The following is a 14,615-nucleotide window of genomic DNA, read 5'->3' as shown; positions in this document are numbered from 1 at the left end:
GCATCAGTGGGGGTGTTGTTGGTTGATGTTGCGGGGTGGGCGGGGGGTGCTGGGCACAGAAGGGGGTGACTTCTAAGACACCAGGTTCATGCAATTCCGCTGGCGCTCAGGTCACACACACAGCTCTTTTCCCCGGGCACGGATTTGCCATGACAGAGAAACCTCAGTGTTGGCACAGCTGCAAGCAGCCTGACGAGGAAAGGAAAGCAGTTTGCGGTTCCTGAAACGGGGTATAAGGTGGACCCGGTCAGGGGATGCCTGGGTGGCTCTGTCGATTAAGCTTCTGACTCTTGATCTTGGCTCGGGTCCTGATCTCGGGGTCGTGGGATCGAGCCCTGTGTCTGGCTCCACGCTGAGCACAGAGCTTGCTGAGATTCTCTTTCTTTCTCTCCCTGCTCACCTCTGTCTCAAAAAAAAAAAAAAAAAAAAAGTGACCTGGTCAGAGGAAGAGCCAGGAGGCCGGGCCCACGCTCCCAGGGAGGAGTTTTGCCTGTGACAGCTCCTCTCCCATCTTTGCCTTCCTTTCATCTCCCACAGGGCAAACTAAGGAGATTTTTTTTTTGGCCAGAAAACCAACCCCCAAACCCCAAAGCCCAGGCACAGGTGAGCAAGTGGGCATGGCAGGGGGTGGGGTGTGGAAGGGCTGGCCCCCAGGAGCAAAGGGAGATCCCCAGAGACCAGAAAAGGCACCTGGAGCGAGCCCACAGGCTGGACCTTATCAGGGTCTATGGGAATTTAGAGCTAATAGTCCTCAATGACCACAATATGACTAGTGATAATTACCCAAGCTCCCCAGTGGAAGGTGCAAGAAGGCCCTTGCTCTAAGATAGGGTGTCTTTGGGCCGCTGGCTGTCTCTGTCCCTAGAGCATGCGACTTGATTTTGATCTTTTGATGGGTGAAGCTGAGCCCCACATTGGGCATAGACATTACTTAATAAAAATAAGTAAATAGGGAATCCCTGGGTGGCTCAGAGGTTTAGCACCTGCATTCGGCCCAGGGTGTGATCCTGGAGTCTCGGGATCGAGTCCCCCATCAGGCTCCCTGCATGGAGCCTGCTTCTCCCTCTCCCTGTGTCTCTGCCTCTCACTCTCTCTGTATCTCTCATGAATAAATAAATAAAATCTTAAAAAAAAAAAGTAAATAACCTACGGCGGCTTTGTGTAGGTTGCAAGAAGCTGTACCTCCCCAAAGGCGTGGGCTGTGGGGTTGCAGAACAAGGTTTAAATCTCAACTGTGCCAGCTGGGCTGCCTTGAGCGGGTTATTCAACCTCAGAGTTTGCTCTTATCCAAAACGAGAGTGACAGCAGTGTGTGGGGGCTGCTTGGGAACCGGATAATACATGTAAAGAGGAAAGGCAGTGCCTGGCATAGGAAAAGCATATTCTGACTCAACTGTTATTTTATAATTGTTTTTGTTTTTATAGGACATCCCACACTCATATGTAACCTCGAATCCCTACAGGGATCCTGGGGGCCACTGATTATCATTTCCATTTTCCAGATGGGGGATCAGAGCTCAGGGAGATTGAACCCAAGAGGCCAGAGCGATAGAGCAGACACTAATAGAGCAGAGACTTCATCCAGCCTGCACACGTTTCCAGACTTAGGGTCCCTCTCTTCACCCCAGCTAAAGCCCCAGAAACCAAAGGGAAACCAGGCATGGGAATGGTGTAAGTGGAGTAGAGTCCATTGGAGCAGAGTCCCAGGCCATGGCTGGGCCCCTTAATTCCAGTAAGAATTCTTTGCTCTTTTTCTGGGTTATGGGAAGAAGGTTCCTGGTGTCCCATGCCAGCACGTCAATGACCCCAGTAGGGCCACAGCTACTTTCCAATCCCACCAGACCCCATCCTTCCTGCTTGGGGCCACACACAGTCTCCAGCACAGGGGCTGTGTTCCCGGCCAGTTTGTCTGCCGCTTGTAGATTTTCTATTAAGTTTTCTCCCCAGGATGGTATTTGACTTCTAGGGGCCTGTGAGACTCACTTGCTGGAGTCCCCACTTGGCCCGTTCGGGGATGGATGCTTCCGGAAGGCAACTAACAACATGTATCCAAAAGTCTAAAAACTGGCCTTTGACCCAGAAATTCTACTTTTAGGTCTCAAAGCTAAGAAAAAAATTAAAGACTTAAAGTTTTAGCAACATCTGTAATTTTAGAATATAGAATGTACAGTAATATACATATATGTATATCACCTACATATAATGTATTTATATACTGTACATATACATAAAATATATATCTAATGTAGTTATATAGCTATATAAAATTATATATAATAATATGTACAGGGACGTCTGGATGGCTCAGTGGTTGAGTATCTGCCCTTGGCTCAGGTCATGATCCCGGGATCCTGGGATCAAGTCCCACATCAGCCTCCCCACAGGGAACCTGCTTCTCCCTCTGCCTGTGTCTCTGCCTCTCTCTCTTCGTGTCTCTCATGAATAAATAAAAATAAAATCTTTAAAAAATAGTATGTACACAGTATAGTTATATATAAAATATAGTAATATAGGGCAGATGTTTAGCACCAGCTTCAGCCCAGGGTATGGTCCTGGAGACCCAGGATCGAGTACCACGTCAGGCTCCCTGCATGGAATGGAGCCTCCCTCTGCCTGTGTCTGTGCCTCTCTCTCTCTCTGTGCCTCTCATGAATAAATAAATAAAATCTTTTTTAAAAATCTAAAAAAATAGTAATATATATTATAATAATAGTAATAAATCAGTAGCCACTTAAGTGTCCCATAATAGAATATTGGTTAAGAATATAGTGCTACTGCTGGGGATTTACCCCAAAGATACAGATGCAGTGAAACGCCGGGACACCTGCACCCCGATGTTTCTAGCAGCAATGTCCACAATAGCCAAACTGTGGAAGGAGCCTCGGTGTCCATCGAAAGATGAATGGATAAAGAAGATGTGGTCTGTGTATACAATGGAATATTCCTCAGCCATTAGAAACGACAAATACCCACCATTTGCTTCGATGTGGATGGAACTGGAGGGTATTATGCTGAGTGAAAGAAGTCAATCGGGGAAGGACAAACATTATATGGTCTCATTCATTTGGGGAACATAAAAAATAGTGAAAGGGAATAAAGGGGAAAGGAGAAAAAATGACTAGGAAATATCAGAAAGGGAGACAGAACATGAAAGACTCCTAACTCTGGGAAACGATCTAGGGGTGGTGGAAGGGGAGGAGGGCGGGGGGGTGGGGGTGACTGGGTGACTGGCACTGAGGGGGGCACTTGACGGGATGAGCACTGGGTGTTATTCTATATGTTGGCAAATTGAACACCAATAAAAAACAAATTTATAAAAAAAAAGAATATAGTGCTATGGCCAGTAGAGTACTATATGATCATTAAAAAAAAATTAAAAAAAGGAGGAGCTAGGTATGTCTTTATTGACATGGGAAAATGTCTACTATCATGAAACAAAAAAAGTAGTTAGAAAAAGAGCCAAATAAAGATAAGGCTAGTTAATGAGAGATGAGAAGAATTACGGGAGAAAAAGTTCTAAGGGACTTGGAAGCTAACTGGAGGTATTTTAGTAGAGAAGTTTCCAGAAGGAACTAGAATGGTCAGTAGAGAACTTTCCAGGAGGAACTGGAATGGTCCGTAGAGAAGTTTCCTGAAAGAACTAGACTGGTCAGTAGAGAAATTTCCAGAAAGAACTCCAATGGGCAAGTTCCAAGTGGCATGAATTGCCTGATTTGCTCAGTGCTATCAATGAGCACTGAGTGTACAACTCGGCGGTTTTTAGAATGGTGATTCTAGGCACTGGCTAGAATGGTCAGTTAGTAGGTGCTCAGGAAAAGACTATTGAGGAGAAGAAGTAGTATTTGAAAAAATAATAGGTAGAAAGTTGGTTCTGTGGTGGAATTAGCTCCTACCCCAGAGGGGAACCAACCAGGTGTGAGGAGGGAGGAAGAGATGCCACGTTGAGAACAAGGGATGGGAGAGGGGGTGCCTGCTGCTCAGTTGGTTAAGCATCTGACTCTTGGTTTTGTCTCAGGTCACCATCTCAGGGTCCCGAGATTGAGCCTCACATAAGGCTACACACTCAGCAGGGGGTCTGCTTGAGCTTCTTTCTCCCTTGGCCCCTCCCCCAATAAATAAATAAATAAATAAATAAATAAATAAATAAATAAATAAATAAATAAAATCTTAAAAAAAAAAAAAAGACGGGCTCTCTGTGTCTCAAATAAATGAATAAAATCTTAAAAAAAAATAAAGGCAGAAGCCAGAATAAACATAGAAAAAACAAACTCAGGAAAATTTAAAAAAAAATATATATATATAGAAAAAGCAATACAACCCCACAGTTAGTATCTTCAGAGACATGACAAAAGATCTACTGAGGAGATCAATAATGTAAGAACAGAATACTGGTTTAAAAAAGAAAAAAAAGAGGATCCATCAAGTTCATTGCATCATGGTTTTGCTTGGTGGAGGCTTGGAGGGACCAGGGCTCCCCCGCTGAGGGAGTGGATGACGGGGTGATGGGAGGCAGGGCCAGGGGGCCTGTGGGCATCCCGGGGAACCGACCGCCCTCCCAGGAAGCCATGTGGGGGGATCTTCCAGACAAAGTGCCTCATAGCAGCTAAAACATGGAAACGACCCAAATGCCTATCAACTGATGAATGGATGACACCGTGGGATCCACCCTTCCATACGCTGGAATATTATCCAGCCATAAAGGGTAAGGAGCACTGAGACATTTCAATGTGGGTGGGCCCTGAGGATTACAGGGGAAGAAGGGAGACCCCAAAACAGTCATATACTGTATGATTCCGTGTACATGCAATGTCCCCAACAGGCAAATCCATAGAGACAGAAAGATGAGTAGTTCAGGGGTGATGGGAAGAGGGGAATGAGCTTTCTTTTGGGGTGATGAGAATGTTCTGGAATTAGATCGTGGTGCTCTTTTTTTTTTTTTTTTAAAGATTTTATTTATTACTGAGAGAGACACACAGAAAGAGGCAGAGACATAGGTAGAGAGAGAAGCAGGCTCCCTGGGGGGACCCCGATGCGGGACTCAGTCCTGGGACCCCGGGATCACTCCCTGAGCTGAAAGATGCTGAAGGCAGACGCTCAACCCCCGAGCCACCCAGGTGTCCCAGATCGTGGTGCTGGTTGCACAACCTAGTGGATGGGGGTAAAAACCACCGAGTTGCACACTCACAAAAGAGAAACTTTATGGTGTGTGAGTTATACCTCAGGAAAATAAATAAAAGCACGCAGCTTTTGAATCTCAAGAAAATAAATAACAACACACAGGTTTGGGATCTCAAGAAAGTACATAAATAAAAACATGCAGCTTCTGAGTCAAACAAACAAACAAAAAAACCCCAAATTGCCCGTTGAGACAGGAAGAAACAAGAGCTGGAGATTAAACTATCTGGGTCAGGGTAAAACACGGTGCGAAGGATGATTTGCATCTGGCAGATTCAGGAACAATGAGAAAGATACACCCCAAACTCTCTGCAAGGGTTGGGATTTTTTTTTTAATCTTAAAAAATTTTTTTTTAATTTTTAAAAAAGATTTTACTTATGTATTCATTGGAGACACAGAGAGAAGGAGAGGCAGAGACATAGGCGGAGGGAGAAGCAGGCTCCATGCAGGGAGCCTGATGTGGGACTTGATCCCAGGTCTCCAGGATCGTGCCCTGGGCCAAAGGCAGGCCCTAAACCTCTGAGCCACCCAGGGATCCCCTGGGATTCTCCAGTAGAAGAGATAAAGCGGGTAAACCAAGGAGAGCACCACATCCCGCCGACCCATACCTTTCATGCCCTGCCCCCATCCCCTGGCCACCTCCCTTCCCCGAACCGGGCATACATGACCTTGAATGACAGAGGAAGCTGAGAGGGAACTTGTGAACTATTGAGAAAACAGTGAAAGGAACTGTTTTTTTTTTTTTCCTTAAAGGTTTTATTTTTAAGTTGCCTCCACACCCAGTGCGAGGCTCGAACTCCCAACCCCCCTCCCGAGATCAAGAGTCACATGCTCTTCGGACTTGAGCCCAGCCTGGAGGCCCTCAAAAGAACATTTGATATAGAAACCCCTGAAACTGATAAAACTAGCCTTGGAGGAATGTCCAGAGCCTCAATCACCCCGTTATTAAAGAAACCAACCATGAAGGAACCACAGACCTGGCTGAACAAATCGGGCAAAGAACAAAAACAAATGTAGGAAGATGGATTAGAGGTGAAAAAAACCAAAATGAATCAAAGATAGGAAGAAAGATAATAAGCACGTAAGTAAGAAAGTAGATTCTGTGGGGACACCCGGGGGAGGGGGGGCTCAGTGGTTTGTGATCCCGGGGTCCTGGGATCAAGTCCTGCTCAGCCAGGAGTCTGCTTCTGCTTCTCCCTCTCCCTCTGCCCCTTCCACACACCCCCTCCCAGCTCATGATTGCTCTCTGTCTCTCTCTCTCTCAAGAAAAAAGAAAAAAAAAAAAAAAGAAAGTGAGACAGAAAAATAGAAAAGATTAGGAAATAAGATCTCAGTCTAGGTATAAACGGTTAAATAGGAGATCTCTACATGTAGCTCCAGCAACATCCTGAAAAGCCTAGAGGAAATGATTTCGGAGACAAAGTCACGTTCTGAACACTGACCCATTTGGAGCATCCGATGAGGTCAGCTACGCTCTGGGAGATCCCCTGATGCATCTGGGACATGATTTTATGAATTCCATTCCATGACTTCGGTTCCAAAGCTTAGCACTGCCAGGACCGACGAGTACAGATCAGTCGCACTTAAGACGGTGGAAAAACTCTAAATGTTACCAAACATTGTCAGTTGATAGTAATGTAAAAAAGAAAAAGAGCTGTGGTGAGACATAGCTTTATTTTAAGAATTCCAGACAGGTCCCATAAAAAGCACTCTACCTGGGGCACCTGGGTGGCTCAGTGGTTAGCATCTGCCTTCAGCTCAGGGCGTGATCCCAGAGTCCTGGGATCGAGTCCCACGTCGGACTCCCTGCAGGGAAGCCTGCTTCTCCCTCTGCCTGTGTCTCTGCCTCTTTCTTTGTGTTTCTCATGAATAAATAAATAAAAACTTGAGAAAAAACAAACAAACAGAGCATTCTATCAAATGAGAAAAACCACCCAGTCCTATTAGGATGGACCAAAAAGCATTCAATAAAATTCAGCAGCCATTCTTTTTTTTTCTTTCCTTCAAGATTTTATTTATTCATTTGAGAGAGAGAGAGAGAGAGAGAGAGAGAGAGAGCGCGAGCGCACACGCAAGGGGAGTGGCCAGGATCATGACCTGAGCCCAAGGCAAATGATTAACTCACTGAGCCACCCGAGGAGCCCCTCAGCAGCTAGTTCTAATAAAAGTGAAAAAAATTTAAAAAGAGAAAGAAACTGGGGATCCCTGGGTGTCTCAGCGGTTTAGCACCTGCCTTTGGCCCAGGGCGTGATCCTGGAGTCCCGGGATCGAGTCCCACATCGGGCTCCCTGCATGGAGCCTGCTTTTCCCTCTGCCTGTGTCTCTGCCTCTCTCTCTCTCTCCCTCTCTCTCTCTCTGTGTGTGTGTGTCTCTCACGAATAAATAACTAAAATCTTTAAAAAAAGAGAGAGAGAAAGAAATTGAGGGTGCATAGTTGGCTCAGTTGGAGGAGTGAGTGAGTCTTGATCTTGGGGTTGTGAGTTTGAGCCCCTTGTCCCGTGTAGAGATTACTTAAATAAATGAACTTGAAAAAATAAAATATAAAAAGAGAAAAAGGGGTGCCTGTGTGGCTCAGAGGGTTAAGTGTCTGCCTTCTGCTCAGGTCATGATCTTGGGGTCCTGGGATTGAGTCCTGCATTGGGCTCCCTGCTCAGCAGGGAGTCTGCTTCTCCCTCCACCTCTGCCTCTCCCTCTGCTTGTGCTCTCTCTGTCTCTCTCTCTCTCAAATGAATAAATAAAATCTTAATTAAAAGAGAGAGAAAGAGAGAGAGAGAGAGAGAATGAGAGAGAGAAATGGCTTAAATGTAATAAAAGCAATTTCCCTAAATCAACAGTAAACATTAGCCTAAATGAAAATTGGGAAATAACCAACACGCCAACTATTACTGTCAGCATCTAACTTTGTCTTGAGGATTCCAACAAATGCAGTAAGACAAGAAAACAATAAGACTAAGACATTTGAAAAGAAGAGATAAACCCTGCTTGTCAATCAAGTGCTTTTAGCAAGAATTGAGTAGGATGACTGCCTAGAATAGAAATGCTGTGCCAAAACATTGAATTTCTCTAATCTTTAAGACTTGGAAATGAGGGAACAGTACATTTACGAACGGCAAACTACCTGTGAATGAATTTAATGAAAACAGTGTGCTGTTTTCACACAATACAAACAAAATTATAAAATCTTATTGAAAGAGATAAAGCAACATGTAGAGCAATGGAAAGACACTTTGTTGGGTTGACATAAAAAAAATAGGAATTACCCAACAGTCTAACTTACACATTTAATGCAACAGCATCAGCATCCCACCGGAGAAAGAATAATTATTTTTCTTGAAATGTCAAGGCAAATATAAAAAAGAATTTAAAAAATTGAATTGATAAGGTATTAGAATGGAACTAGTTAAGTAGCTCAGTAGAAAAAGAGCAGAAATCCAGGAATGTATTCCAGCATATATGAAAATCTATATATGAAAAAAAGTGGTATTTTAATTCTCAAGGAATAGGGCAATTTATTATTTTTTTAAGATTTTATTTATTTATTCATGAGAGACACAGAGAAAGAGAGGCAGAGATATAGGCAGAGGGAGGGAGGAGTAGGCTCCATGCAGGGAGCCCGATGTGGGACTCGATCTTGGGACTCCAGGATCATGCCCCGGGCCCAAGGTAGATGCTCAACTGTTGAGCCACCCAGGCATCCCTAGAACGATTTATTTTAAAAATGATATTGGCCCAATTCTGAATATTCATTTGGGAAAAAAAGAAAAAAGTCAAACCTTAGTAAAGCCTCTGTTTATTGTTGATACAATAAGCAAAAATATATTCTGGGTAGATGCAATACTCAAATATCAAAGAATAAAAATCTTGCTAGGAAATCTAAGTGGCTACATATACAATCTGAGAACAAAAGAGAGTTTCCTTAGCAGGAATGGGAACTCTGAGGGGTCAAAGATACCACGAAATTTTGAAGTCAATAAATCAGATGGCAAAGAGCACGAATAAATTGAGAAAAAGACAATTCAAATGAAAAAAAAAGGGGGGGACAAAGAATGTGAAAAGCAGTATGAAGAGAAATGAAGCCAAGTCACTCAAAATCATCCGAAGAGGTGTTCAATGGGGCTGGGAGTCAGAAAATGCATATTGAGGTAGCAGTGAGATACTGCTTTCTTAAACTGGGAAAAACTTTTATTTTTTAAAAAAATTTTAAAGATTTTATTTATTTATTCATAGACACAGAGAGAGAGGCAGAGACACAGGCAGAGGGAGAAGCAGGCTCCATGCAGGGAGCCCGATGTGGAACTCGAACCCGGGTCTCCAGGATCACACCCCAGGCTGCAGGCTGTGCCAAACCGCTGCAACACCGGGGCTGCCCGGGAAAACTTTTAAAAGCGCTAATACTTATTACTGGTGAGACTGTGGGGAAAAGTGCACTGATGCATGGTGGGCGGGAATGTCCTCCCCAAAAGGATTTGAATTCTTCACCCTGACAATATCAATTTTGGATGCTAATTCTTTCCATTTATGGCTTGTCAAGGGCAGCTTCCACAGAGCAGAAATGGTGATTTTTTTTTTTAAAGTAATCTCTACACCCAATGTAGAGCTCGAACTCATGACTCCAAGATCAAAAGTCATATATTCCGGGCACCTGGGGGGCATACGCAGTTAAGCAGCTGACTTTTAATTTTGCTCAGTAGTGATCTCAGGGTCATGAGATGGAGCCCCGCATCCGCTGCATGCTGAGCACAGAGCCTGCTTAGCTTTCTCTCTCCCTCTGCCCCTCCCCGACTCCGAGCTCACTCTCTTGCTCTCTCTTTCTCTCAAATAAATAAATAAATCTTAAAGAGAGTCCTATGTTCTACCAACTGAGCCAGCTAAGCACCCCTCCAAATTTTAGTTTTACTAAAGTTCAACTTAATTTTTTATTTGCTTTAATGGATTATACTTTTATTTATTTATTTTTTAAAAGATTTTATTTATTTATTCATAGAGACACACACACACACAGAGAGAGAGAGAGAGAGGCAGAGACACAGGCAGAGGGAGAAGCAGGCTCCATGCAGAGGGCCCAACGTGGGACTCGATCCAGGATCTACCAGGATAACACCCTGGGCTGCAGGCGGCACTAAACCTCTGCACCACCGGGGCTGCCCTGGATTATACTTTTAATGTTGAATCTAAGAGCCTATTGCCAAACCCAAGATCACTTAGATTTTTTCCCCCGTGTTTCCTTCTAGAAGTTTTATAGATTTGTATTTTACATCCAAGTCTATGATCCTTTGTGTGGTCAAATATATTTAACACACAATTTACCATTTTAACCTTTTGTGAGTGTACACCTCAGTGGCATCCAGGACATTTGCAAGGCTGTGCAACCACACCACGGTTTATTTCCGGAACTTTTCGTCATCCCAAACAGAAATGGTACTCAGTAAATAATAATTCTCCACCCCCTTCCCCCTCAGGCCCTGGTAACCTGGATTCTACTTTATGTGTCTGAATTTGCTCATTCAACATACTTCCTTATGATCCATTTTGGGTCCACTGTTGTGAAAGGTGTAAGGTGTGTATCTAGGCTCATTTTTGTGCATATGGACATCCAATTCTTCAAGCACCATCTGTTGAAAGGACTGTCCTTTATCCATTGAATTGCCTCTTCTTTTTTGTCAAAGATCAATTGACTTTATCTGTGCAGATCTATTTCTGGGCTTTCTGTTCTGCTTCATTGATCTATTTGTCTGTTCTTTTGCCAACACCATAGTCTTTATTCCTGTAGCTTTATAGAAAGTCTTGACGTGGGCAGCCCCTGTGGTGCAGCAGTTTAGTGCCTGCCTGCAGCCCAGGGCGTGATCCTAAAGACCTGGGATCAAGTCCCACATCGGGCTCCCCACAGGGAGCCTGCTTCTCCTTCTGCCTGTGTCTCTGCCTCTCTCTCTCTCTGTGTCTCTATGAATAAATAAATAAAATCTTTAAAAAAAAAAGAGAGAGAAAGTCTTGACATTGGGTAGTGTCAGTTCTCTGACTTCTTTAGTACTGTGTTAGCTAGTCTAGATCTTTGCCTTGCTCCATAAACTTTAGATTCCATTCGTTGATATCTGGGACCTGACAACATCTATTAAAATTAAAAACACACAAGCCCTTCACCTAACATCTCACTCCTCGAAATCTTTCCTTAGAAATAGAATCATTGGGGTACCTGAGTGGCTCAGTGGTTGAGACTCTGCCTTCTGCTCAGGTGGTGATCCTAGGGGTTCTGGGATCGAGTGCCGCATCAGGCTCCATCCAGGGAGCCTGCTTCTCCCTCTGCCTGTGTCTCTGACTCTCTCTCTGTGTCTCTCATGAATAAATAAATAAAAATCTAAAAAAAAAAGAAAAGAAAGAAAAGAAATAGAATCACTAGTATATATAGGCATAGGTATAAAATTATCTATTGCAATGGTTTTTTGTTTGTTTCTTTTTGTTTTTGGTGGTGATGGGAATAAAACCCATAAACCAAGGGGAGACCTGTCCATGGGAATGTGGTTAAATAAGTTATGGTTCATCCACACTGTGGAAGATTATCAAGAAATTAAAAGGAGTGAATTAAGACCTTCGCAGAGGGTCTGAGAAGTTTCCATAGATACCTTGGGGAAAATAGTGTATCCAATATGATTACATATTTATATGACCCCAACTCTATTTTTGGCCTATGAATATGGACTTTCACTCAGTGAGCAAGGAGAACAGCCTAGTCAGAAACTGTAGATGGTTAACTTGAAGGATGACTAGCTTAAGAGGAAATAAGAGAAAAAGAGGGTAATTTACCCCTTACCACAGTTAAAAATAATAACTTCTCTCTAAACAGCTCCAGCCAATAGAAATATAAATGTGACTCATGTATACAGTCTTATATTATAAGAAATTAAAAGGACATCTGGCTGGCTTAGTTGGAAGAGCATGTGACTTTGATCGCAAGTTTGAGCCCCGTGTTGGATGTAGAAATTACTAAAAAAGTAAATAAATAAATGTTTTAAAAAGTAAAAAGATACTGAAGAAACTTTAATAATGTAGTTTATTTAGCCCAATGTACCCCAAACATCTTCATTTTAACATGTCACCAGTATTCTAAAAAGCATTAATGAGGCATGTTACATTCTTTTTTTTTTTTTTCAAAGTCTTCGGAATATGGTGCATATTTTACACTTACATTTGAATTCGGATTGGCCACATTTCAAGTGCTCACATGCCACCTGGGGCCAGTAGCCACCATCTGCACAGTGCAGCTTTGAAGACAATCTGTAGGAAGACTCGAGTGCCCCCTAGTGACAGATTCAATTAACACCACCCTTCCTGGCAATTTAATCCTCAAAGCCGATCGTGTGGCTCCCTGCCTGGAACCCTCCATGGCTCCCTGCTTCCCTCCTCGTCCACGTGCCCAGGTTTGGCTTCCAGGCCTCTCTTCCTCAATCTGAGTCCAGCTCACCTCTCCACAGGCAACATCCTTTCCTTCCCCCCCAGCCACATAGGACTTGTCCATCATTCATTCATTCATTCATTCATTCATTCATTCTACTCATTCACTCATCCATTGATTCAGCAAATGTTCACTGAAGTCCCAGGGTCTACCCTGGCACATGCATATCTTGACAGTCAGTGATGCTTGAGTTTCTGGGCCCAACGGTCTGCACGTAAATGACTATCCTTGGGCTTCAGTCTTCACATCTGATCCTGGACTTCATGCCTTTGTCCAGGATTATTGGGGGGAACTCAATGTGATAACAAATCACCCGGCACATGGTACATGCCTAATAGATGTTAACTGAACTAATGGCACCTGGAAGTTTGGGGGATGGGGCAGGAAGTTGCAAGGAGAGACTCTGGCAGCAGCTGGGGGTCAATGGGACCATTGGGAGATAGGCTGGGCAGATCCCGGAACCCCAAAGAGATGGGTGCAGATGGTGGGGCTTAGGCTGGGTGCCCAGGTCCTACCTCCCCTAGCAGGACTAACCCACACCTGGCCCAGTGGTCCCAGTCATTGTAGAACCCACCTGTGACTACCCTCTGCAAAAAGACCTTGGTGGCTCCCTGCTGACCTTAAAATAGCAAGGATGTCTCCACAGATCACCCCTCCTCTCTCCCTTGTTCCTTGTGGTCTAGCCACGCAAACTCATGCTGTTCCCTCTCGTTGGGATGCTCTACCTTTCCTTTCTCTCAGTTTAACTCCTCCTTGTCTGGTCAATCTCAGAGCAAATGTCACTGCCTTAAAGAAGCCTCTCCTGACCCCCACCCAAGCTTAAGTCAGGTTCTGAGGCGCCCAGGAACCTCCCTTCTGTGGCACTTACCGCTACTAGAATGTGAATTCCAGGAATCTGTGCTTTGTTTGCGCTTAGAACAGGGCCTGGTATACAGTAGGGACTCAATAAATGTCATTTAAATGAATGTTTCCCAGGCTCTGCAGGAGGTCAGGGTCTGAGTCCATTTCTGCTTGTCTTCCTGTCATCAGTGCCTGGTACACAGTAAGCGATCAAGAAATGTTTGTTGCAGAAGTAAATGCCAACCTCGGGCCTGGGTCACTGGTCACCTGTGTCTTGGGTTGGCCATGTGGACACTGCACATTTCCACCTGCTTGATTTCACCTGATTTTTGCAGGGAAATGACCACAAGAGAGATTTTCTTTCCCATTTTGAGGATGAGGGAACCGGGGTCTGCAGGTCGAGAGGCACAGCTCGGACACACAGCTCGGACTCCATGTCTTGCTCATTCCTTGGAGCTAATGGTGAAGTTTCTTCTCCATCATGGAAGCTCACTGTGGTAGGCTGAGGGAAGCAGCCCCCAAAGGTGTTCACATCCTAATCCTTGGGACCTGTGGATAGATCACCTAACAGGGAAACACACTTGCCGATGGGATTCAGGTAAGGATCTGGAGAAGGGTGTAGATCCTGGATTACCTGGGGGTCCAATGTCATCACAAGGATCCTCAGAACCAGGAGGTGGGGGCCAGAGAGAGATTAGAAGGTGACACACTTCTGGCTTTGAAGATGGAGGAAGGGGCTATGATTCAAGGTCTGCAGGCAGCTTCTAGAAGGTGGATAATGTGAGGAAAGGGATTGTCCCCCGGAGCCTCCAGAAGGATTCCAGCCTAACGACACCTTGATGTCAGCCCAGTGAAAGCCATTTCTGACTTCTGACTTCCAGAACTGTAAGATAATAAATTTGTGTTTTCCTAAAGCCGTCAAGCTTGCCACAGCATCCATAGGAACCGTATATACCCTTCAACCTGAACGGAAGGTTCCAGCAGGTCAGCAAGCAGAAGGCATCAGACAGGTGCTGAGTGACCGTCCACTCAGCCTTCTAAGCCCCGCGTTGTGGGTACAACCAGCCCTGCCGCTCCAATTGTCTCCCGGAAACCAGTGGCCAAGTCTGTCCCCCCGGCGGCAGAGAGGAGATCGTAACTTCGAAAATGTGAC

This window comes from Canis lupus, chromosome 20 (genome assembly GCF_011100685.1).
Source record: "Canis lupus familiaris isolate Mischka breed German Shepherd chromosome 20, alternate assembly UU_Cfam_GSD_1.0, whole genome shotgun sequence".
NCBI classification, from domain to species: domain Eukaryota; kingdom Metazoa; phylum Chordata; class Mammalia; order Carnivora; family Canidae; genus Canis; species Canis lupus.
The sequence above is the reverse complement of the archived record's forward strand: the minus strand, read 5'-3'. Positions refer to the sequence as shown.